Raw genomic sequence first — 9,905 nt, 5'->3', positions numbered from 1 at the left:
ACTGGAAAGCCCCTTGGGGGGAGAAGTTCTTGTCCGGGAATATCCCTTTTTATGGCTGCCAGGGTCATTATCACATTTTTGTAGGGGATATAAATGGAATAGTGCTTTTAGCACTGATTTCTGAAATGCAATCTCAACTCCGCAGTTTCCTAATTCAATCCTCTCAGTGTCCTCTGTCCCCACATCCTGAAGTACAGGATGTGAACTGCTTGAGAACATTTTCGGAGGTTATGTAAGACATTTGAAAATTTTATTGGTTTTGTATTTATTTTTCTGGTTACCTGCTCTTCATGGCAAAGGATCTCATTTTTTTTTCCTATATTTAGTAAGAGCCATCGTATTGTTTTCCTTAAGGATAGTGAAGGTAAAAAATTAAGTTTATTGAAAGAAAAATGAGGAAAGAATAGTTCTGACAGAATGAGGCTGTGGAAGAAATGGTGAGGTTGCTATGGGTAGGACACTTGTTTGGGAAAGATTGAGTTTTCGGATAAAGGCTGAGGTCTTCTGCAAACTAGATGCTGCCCTTCTCTTTGGTCTCAGCTCCCACCATTTTCTTTCTTTCTTTTTTTTTTTTAAGTTTATTTATTTATTTTGAGGGAGAGAGAGAAAGAGAGAGAGAGAGAGAGTGTGTGTGTGCTGGGGAGGGGCAGAGAACGAGGGAGAGAATCCCAAGCAGGCTTTCTGCTGTCAGCGTAGAGCTCGACTCAGGGCTCAGTCTCACCAACCGTGAGATCATGATCTCAACCAAGATCTTGATCTGAGCCGAGATCAAGAGTTGGACGCTTAACTGACTGAGCCACCCAAGGGCCCCCGCCCCCGCCACCGTTTTCCTTCCTCCTTTCCCAATGTACATCCTAACACAACAGCAACTTTCTATTGGTTCTTAAATATACCTGGAGGTTTCCCTACCTGTCACAAATAATTTCACAGGACTGAGTCTTCTTCCTGGAGAGCATTTCATTGCTCTCTCTGCTGGAAGGACCCCCTGGCCCCTACTCCTCACACTGTATCCACAGTGACCAGCAGAGTGATGGGCAGTCTGTAGATATGTGATGAATGAGTGAATACTCTTCCTGCCTTGGTACCTTGGTGAATTCCTTCTCATCCTTCAAAGTCCATCCAACCCATGAGCTATGCCTCTAAGGACTTACTGTACCACCCCTCAACTAAGACAGGGTTGTTGTTTGCACCTCTGGGTCCACAAAACATCATCCACACACCAACATTCTAGTATCCGATACATTGTATTGTAACTGGGGTAAAGGTGTGTTGATCCCCAAAGAGCATGAGCTTCTTAGATACTCAACTTCCCCCGCCACCACCATCTAGCGTTCTTCCTCTGTTTCCTTTTTAAATTTTTTAAAGTTTTTATTTATTTATTTTGAGAGAGCGTGAGCAGGGGAGGAGCAGAGAGAGACGGAGAGAGAGAGACTCCCAAGCAGGCTCCGCACCGTCAGTGCAGAGCCCGATGTGAGGTTTGAACTCGTGACCCTGAGTCGAAATCGAGAGTCGGATGCTTAACCGACTGAGCCACCCAGGTGTCCCTCCCCCTCTAACCATGATGCTACTCACACCCAGGGACACCGTCTCCTTCTAATGACATTATTTGTCCAGAGCTGACTGGAGTGGGGAGTCAGGAGGGATAGCAAAGACAATGAGAAAAATGTTTTTGCTATTTGTGGAATGTTCAAGCTAAGTATGCATGGCTTGTAGACGTGCCCATAAACTATCTTAATAAAAGATGTTATTTCTCCAGAGAACTGTTTGATTTTAAGGTAAATCCTCCCACTTAAAAATCTCCAAAACGATGCTTCCATTTGCAGGAAAAAAGGAGGAGAAGAACTTCGCCATCTGGTGGCAGAAATCTTGAACTGCAGACCTATTTATTATTCGTTTATTCTTTCTACCGCTCAGCAGCCAGTTACTGACCACCCTACATGCCAACAGTTGACCCGGACAAGTCTCTGTCGTCATTTCTCCCTTCACGTATTGATCATTTTCTATGGGTGAATCACATTGTTTGGAGCTTTGGTGTCAACAGTTTTAGGCAAACAGATCCACAGGGAGGCCAGGTTTCTTGGGACCAAGGTCAAACACCGGCATCTCTGGGCCTCATACAAGTTGCTTTTCCTGCCTGATCAGTAGCGATTTGAGTGCGATCGCTTTTCGGATGTGTCCAGACTTTCGGTGGATTTTGATTCTCTGCTTTTATTCGCAAGGAAGGACGTCTCCAAATCTCTCCAATACTTCCAATGTGGTCCTTCTTTTCAGCAGAAGCATTTGTGGCTGCACGGTCATCAAGGGAGATAATACACTGCTTGACCACCCCTAGACTAAGGGTCATTTATTTCATCGGGTTTCTAGCCTTCAGAAAATCCCTTTGCTTAAATCCCCTCCCCACTTGGTTATTTCCCCTTCCCTCCTTGCATGGGGAAAGAGAAGGTTCTTACAAAGACATTGACTAGTTCTCCCTCCTATTTACTGAACAGATACTTAACGGACCCTTCCTAAGTGCTATGACCGCTGCTGCCCACAGGACATACACAGAGGATGCCACACGCATGCCCCTGACAGAGTTGGCAGTGTGGCCATTATCAAAGGTTGGTGATGTTGTAGAAGCATGTAGAAGGAGCGCTGGGTCCACTGTGGAGTCGCGTGTGCCCTGGAAAAAGAAACATTGAAGCATAAGCCTCAGGATAAACCGGAGTTAGCCAAGGAGGGAGAAATCTGCACAAATGCAATTCAAGAAAATTGTTGCAGGTGGAGAGAAAAATTCAGTAGGGCCCGTGGGCTTTTGGAGAAGCACCCAGACTTCACTCTGCAGGTGATAGGGAGCAAGGACAGCTTATGAGCAGGGGGGGCGTATGTATGTTCCTATCTACGTGTTTGGAGTATCCCACCAAGAGACCCATGTTAAGAGATCTGGCTGAGAGCTAAGGCTGCTGGCTCCTCTGGACCTGTCCTAGTTCAGTTTTCTAGGGAACAATTTTGCAGGGCAGCAGTCCAGGAGAGGCCTCGCTGGCATCCCGAAGGCACAGCGCTGACGACGGTGGTCCCACCCCTCTCGCTGTTCTTGTTTTGCCCTTTAAATTCTTGTTGTTCTGTCTTGGCTTTCCCAGGAGTGTTCGCTGTTTTCTGTGTAGTTCCCTCCATGCTTTCCGTGTAATCCAGGCATCTGCCTGGAGCTGCTGTGGCTTTGCGGTTGCTTGGAGAGCCACGGCAACGGGGTCATGAACTCCCCACCCACCCCGGGGAGTCCTTGTATCAAAAAGTTAGCTCCACGCCTAGTTGGAAATAGTCGATACAAAGCAAAAAGTCAACAAACGTTTCCCTGGAGTCTTGGCACCGGAAGATCTTTCTCTTTTTCCTTTTGCTCAATTCCCAGCTGCTTTGCAGCCTGAACTTCTGCCTACCCATCTACAACGCCCCGTGGCAGCTCCCATCTGGGCTACAGCAGTGCCTGTCGAGGCAGGGTGTGATCCAAGCCCCTACGCCTTCCAGAAGCCCTTCCCCTCTCTGACGGCAGGCCGGTGTCCTCCCGAAGCGGACCGGTTCGGGTGACCGACACACCTAGATTCTGGTTTGAGCTGTTATAGTTGCTAGCTGTGCAGTCTCCAGAAACTTCTCCCACCCCCTTGGACCCGGGTTTCCTTTTCTGTGAAGTGGGACTGGGAATCTCTGTTCTGCCTACCTTCTAGGGTTATTTTGAAGAGGAGAAAAAGACGCTACACATTCATTGCATCATTTACGAAACGGATATTGATCACTCAGCCGTGTGCCAGCCGCTGGAGATGAAAGGCCGTCGTTCAACTGTAACGTGTTATACAAATACGACGCTCTCCTCCGATGCGGAAAATTCACAACCCGCTGGGTCAGACTGGGTGTGTTTGCTCTGCTTCCCTCACCTGTCTTCTCTCCCGGTAAGAGTGACTGCTAGCTACCTGAGTTCTGCCCGCCCACAAACATTCAGGGCAAAGCTAGGTCTAGTAAGAGAACTTCATAAATGGAAAACATCAGCTGGCATTAGAAAGATCTATGGTGACGAAGCCTCTGTGTGTTTGGAAGCCTCACTAATCTTGCACCAGAAGGCCGTCCGTGAGGGGATGGTCAGTGACATTTTTCCTATTTGCTGCAGCATTGACAAGCAGGGCCCCAGACCGAGGACAAAGAGGAGGTAGGCCTGCATTCTGGTAGAGAGATTTCAACAGCTCTTCTCCCACAAATCACCAGGGTCTCCCCAAAGCCAAACCTGGCCCTGCCATCATGGGCTTCTCAGGTCCTCCTCCCTCCTGTCCGATCTCCAAGATCAGCAGACTCAGAATGGGGGGGGGGGGGAGGGGGAGGGGGAGGAGTCATGGGGTCATCCTCGTGGGGAGTGAGGTGCTCATGGGCAGACCTGTGAGAGTTAGGCTCCCAGTGAGAAATGGATGGGACCCTCACCTGAGAATAATCTAGGGAAGGTTTGTTTACAGAGGAACCGCAAAGGATCACGTGGTCGCTCAGGGGTAGTAGCCTTGCCGCAGTTACCCCCTTCTAGGCCCACAGAGATGAGTGGAGGGAGCTGAAACCAGAAGCCGGAAAGGGAAGAGCCATCTTCAGACCAATTAGAAATTGCCGTCAGTGGGTTGGGCAAGAGGCAGGGGGTGGGGCGAGGGCACGGCAGGGGGGCGTTTGCAATACAGAAGTGGCGGGAGAGTCGGAGAGAAAGATGAAACTATGAGAGCTATGTAAAGGCCAACCTCAAGGGGCACCTGGGTGGCTCGGTGGGTTAAGCTGGGTTAAGCGTCCGACTTCGGCTCAGGTCATGATCTCATGGTCCGTGAGTTCGAGCCCCACGTCGGGCTCTGTGCTGACCGCTCAGAGCCTGGAGCCTGTTTCAGATTCTGTGCCTCCCTCTCTCTGCCCCTCCCATACTCATGCTCTGTCTCTGTCTCGAAAATAAATAAAGGCCAAGAGGTTTGCAAATCACGAGGTTTGCAAAATGGAACAGACTCTGAAGGCAGAGGGGGCAGAGGGAGAGGAAGGAAGGGCAACTTCTAGGTTTCAGGTTTCAGGCTTGAGCAACTGGGGTGTGGTGCCATTAATGTCGGAAACACAGGAGTGGGTTGGAAACACAGGAGTGGGGAGGGAGGGAGGGGGGGAGTGGGGAGGGATGGCTGTTGGATCCAACCAAGTTGAGAGGCCTCTGGTATTCAATTGAATATGGCATCTGGGGCTCAGCAGTTAGAAATCAGTTCTCTCCCTCCCCAGCACCTCTTCCCAGGGGACAGTGACAGCACCCTGACTTCTATTGCACCCTGACTTCTATTGTGGGTGCACCTGTTTTCTATCATGAAATCCTAATGTTTTCGGTGGGATTGAGCCTTCTCCCAGCTTCCCAGATAGGTTTATACTGGCCGAATCCAGTTGGTACATGCCATATCTCTGGCCACAGTGATGGATGTGATAACTCTAGTTAGAAATACAGAGTTATAGGGGCACCTGCATGGCTCAGTCGGTTGAGTGTCCGACTTCAGCTCAGGACCTCATGGTTTGTGAGTCTGAACCCTCATTGGGCTCACTATTGTTAGCACAGAGCCCACTTCAGATCCTCTGCTCCCCTCTCTCTCTGCTCCTCCCCTGCTCACGCTCTCTCAAAAATAAATAAAACATAAAAAAAAGAAATACAGGGTTATAGCGTATGCAAACGTATAATTACATATATTAAAGGTTGTTGTGTAACACGTACACAATACTATGATATCTGATGCTTACTGGGTGAAGCCGCAAGTCCCTGGCACTTTGAGGTATTCCCTTTGCCACCACCCTGGAATTATGACCACTCCTGGAAAAGATGCCATCGTGCTGGCCCATGCTAATTACCGTCCACAAAATAGCCATTTCGCAGTAGAGGGAACTGGGGTCCAGAGAGGTGAAGTGTAGGAGTTAGGATTATTGTTCTTGCAAGTGACCAAAACTTCAGTTTAAACCGTTTTAAATAAACAAAAAGAATTAATTGACTCAGATCTGGGGGTGGCTTTTGGCTTCAGGTACAGTTTGATCCAGAGGCTCAGAAAATGTTATTGAAACACAGTGTCTCTACTTTGCTATTTGTTCTGCTTTTCCTCATATGTTTGTTGATTTCAACCTCAGACTGGCCTGGTTTCATGTCAGGGAGATGGCTGCCACAACTCTAAGCCTCACATGCTTATGTCTTCAAATCTAGTGAACAGATAATGAACAATTTCTCCCCCAGAAGCCCTATTACAGGCCTGAAGCCTTCCTGTTGGCTCTAACTGCTCCTGTTCTTGGCCCTGAGCCATCACTGTGGCCAGAGATATGGGATGTACCAATTGGATTAGGCCAGTACAGACATACTCCTGGAGCTGGGAGAAGGGTCAATCCCACTGAAATATTAGGATTTCATAATAGAAAAGAGGTGCATCCACAATAGAAAATCAAGGTGCTGTCACCTGAGAAGAGATGCTGGGGAGGGGAAAAACTGATAACCACAGGAAGAAGGCACCTGTTTGAGGTCACCCAGCTTTTAGGATCAAAGCTAGATCTCAGGTGTTAACCCCACCTTGCTTTCTTCCAAACCTTATTGTCAGTTGAGTACTTTGCTTCCATCGATGTTCCCAGAGACTTAAGGGGATCAGAGGCCAGCAAGGGGTTGGTCAGAAAAACAGTGGCGATTAAAACATTAGAATGGGTGATGGGCATTGAGGAGGACACGTGTTGGGATGAGTACTGGGTGTTGTATGTAAGCGATGAATCACGGGAATCTACCCCTGAAACCAAGAGCACACTATATACACTGTATTTTTAGCTACCTTGGCAGTAAAGCATATTAAAAAAAAAAAATAAAATAAAATAAAATAAAATAAATAAAATAAAATAAAACAGAGAGGTCACAAGTCCTCCATGATCTTCTTCTGACAGAGCATCACAAATTGGCCAACGTTGGACAACAGAGTAACAGGAGCAAAGCATCACTCCAGGTGGGCAGGCAGGAAACAGCTGGCTGGGAAAGGCGCCCATGACCCATTGCCCCAGTCCACCCTTGGCCTGGGAGAAGTCAGACCGGAAGTGGCCAGGGAACTTGCAAGACCTGCAAAGAGCCGGTAAGGACCAGCCCCTTGGTTTCTAAAATTGGCCCCAGTTTATTATTCACTGCTAAGTTATTCCATGCAACTCTGTCGCTCTTTTCTCTCTCCCTTCTCCGTCACACAAAGTTTTGCTGGTTGGGGTATTTTTAGCTCAGTATGGGCCTTTGGGGATCATCAAAATCCAACCCACTTGTTTTGCAGAAGAAAGAAATGAGCCCAATTGGAAATGAGTTATTAAGGCTACACGTTTCTTATTGGACCTGATCCCTGACCTGGGTCTCCAGGCTTCTAGCCGGGGGATCCCACTGTACCAGGTGGTCTCCATCCTTCCCTTCCTGGTCCTGGCAAGGTGCCTGACTGTGCTCTGCCTTATTAAAGAGTCACATGTGCACCCAAGACTGATGGGAACAGGTAGCTTTTACTTTAGAACATTTGCAGGCCAGTCTTTGAGAACTCAAGAACAGTCCCCCTAGAAAGGTGGTTTTGTGTTATATAGGTTTTCAGTCTGACCCGTAAAACCCACTGGACATTAGGAGCGTGAAATGATTAATTCCTGTGTCTACTTTTGAGGGGTGGACACTGAACTTCACCTTGGCACTTTTTTACAGGAAGGCTTTAGAGACCTCTACCGGATGCTTGTTTGCTTGCAGTCAGCCTGGGGCCCCCTCAATGTCTTTGCTCTTGAATGACAGTTCACCAGGAGCTCACATTCACAGGACCCCGTGCGTACTTTAATGCTCTGCTGTGGCCAGCTTGAAGTTCTTCATAATTTTATCTTTTTCTTACATTTATCTGTTTATTATTCAAGAGAAGGTGGAGAGAGAGAGACACGGGCAGAGAGAGAGAGGGAGAATCTCAAGCAGGCTCCATGCTGTCAGTGCAGAACCCAACTCAGGGTTCAAACTCACAAACTGCAAGATGATGACCTGAGCCAAAATCAAGAGTCAGATGCCTAACTGACCGAGACATCCAAGTGCCCCAATCATTTATCTTCAAACTTTTGTAGGTAAAGCCAACTAGACAAGGCACATACATGTGAGCAGGGAGATACATGTAACTCGGATGTCCGCTGCTGTTCCTTTTGGCCTCATTTACGTGAAGCATTAACGATGCCCCCTGAGGACAGCACTCAGCTGCACCCATGACAAATGGAAGTTAGGTGAGACTCGAAATGAGTACAAGGCAAGTGTGTGACCTCAACCCCCGAGAAGCTGTGCCCGTGTTCCAATCAGAACTCGCTTTGAATACACAAAGGGGACAATCACATTCTTGACCAAGGATCCCCGGCATATTCTTTCTTAGTCATATTGCTTCTGTGTAATAGCCAACACTTCGGCTGAAAATTGTGACACAGAAGCAAAGGGAAAGGTGAGGCAGCCCACAATTCCTTTCCTTGCAGCCCTTCCTCACCTGTCACTAAGGCGAAGGTAGAGCGTTGCCAGAATGGGCACATATCAACATGTGAAATAAAAACAGCTGCGCTAGTTTTTTGCAGCATTTTCGCTGCTCTGGTAAGAAGGAAATACATGTCCCTGTGTGAGCTACAGGATACAAATCAAGTCATTTCAGTGATTCTTCATCGAGTCACATGCTCTCACGTTTGCCCTTTAGAGCAACATTGCACAATATAAAGACAATGGGAAAATTCATGCTAATATTACATTAAAATTTTTCTGAGATCGACATCAAAGAGCAGCTGTAAAACATCATGACAAGAAGAGAGGAAGGCCGTGGAAGAAAGAGAAAGCTTTATATTGTAGTGTCTTTACTGGCACTGTTTTCATCTCTTTGGACGGGGGCCCCACATTTTCATTTGGCCTGGGGCCCACAATTTGTGAAGTCGTCCCTGCCTTTCTGACCTCAGAATTCAGCTTCTTAAATTCTGTTGCTTCAGCTACATAGCTTGAACACACTTGCCGTCTTGATCTCTCATTAGTGCCTAACCATTTTTCTTCCGCATATTAAGCTGTTGTTTGCATTTACTACTTTCTAAAACTTTTTTTAACGTTTATTCATTTTTGAGAGACAGAGGGAGACAGAGAGTAAGCAGAGGAGGGACAGAGAGAGACAGACAGACACAGAATCCGAAGCAGGCTCCAGGCTCCGAGCTGTCAGCACAGAGCCCGACGTGGGGCTCGAACCCACAAACCATGAGATCATGACCTGAGCCGAAGTCGGACGCTTAACCGACTGAGCCACCCAGGCGTCCCTCATTTACTGCTTTCTAACTCATAAAGAGCTGTATTCGTTTTCTAAGGCTTTCATAACAAAACACCACAGGCTGGGTGGATAGAACAGCAGAAATGTATTTTCTCCCAGTTTTGGAGGCTGGAAGACAAAGATGGAGGGGTTGGCCGTTTGGGTTTCTTCTGAGGCCTCTCTCCTTGGCTTGTGAATGGTCACCTTTTGCAAGATGACCTTACGCAGTCTTTCCTGTGTGAGCGCACTCCTGGTGCCGCCGTGTGTCCAAAGTTCCCCTTCGTATAAGGACACTAGTCAGATTGGATCAGATCCCATCCCAATGGCCTCATTTTACTTAATCATTTATGTGATTCAACAGAAGGATGTGGGGGGACACAGTTCAGCGCATCCTTTTTCGTTTTCTAATAAATAACCTCAAGGGAGCAGTCAGTACACATATTTTGCCAATCCGTTCATTCATTCATTTGACAAATACTTACTGGGTAGTCTCTCGCCAAGCACTGGCTGGCTGACTGCCAGACGTGTGACCTTCAAGAAGACAGGGAGGTACATACCTACTCTTGTGGCAATTGCGGAGGGAATAAAGAAATTCTCAGTCAATAGGTTCAGTCTTCT

General features: G+C 47.5%; 1 long non-coding RNA gene across 1 annotated transcript in view; it reads left to right on the top strand.

Moving 5' to 3' along the window:
* The first annotated feature begins 3,323 nt into the window (after positions 1-3,323).
* Positions 3,324-9,905, top strand: part of LOC131506069 (uncharacterized) — a 56,081-nt gene continuing 49,499 nt past the window's right edge. Inside the window, exons 1-2 of the long non-coding RNA XR_009258716.1 lie at positions 3,324-4,174; positions 6,922-7,103. This is a non-coding gene — a long non-coding RNA (uncharacterized LOC131506069). The remainder of the gene's footprint in view (positions 4,175-6,921; positions 7,104-9,905) is intronic.

Source organism: Neofelis nebulosa, chromosome 1, assembly GCF_028018385.1.
Source record: "Neofelis nebulosa isolate mNeoNeb1 chromosome 1, mNeoNeb1.pri, whole genome shotgun sequence".
Taxonomy (NCBI): Eukaryota; Metazoa; Chordata; class Mammalia; order Carnivora; family Felidae; genus Neofelis; species Neofelis nebulosa.
The sequence above is the reverse complement of the archived record's forward strand: the minus strand, read 5'-3'. Positions and strand labels throughout refer to the sequence as shown.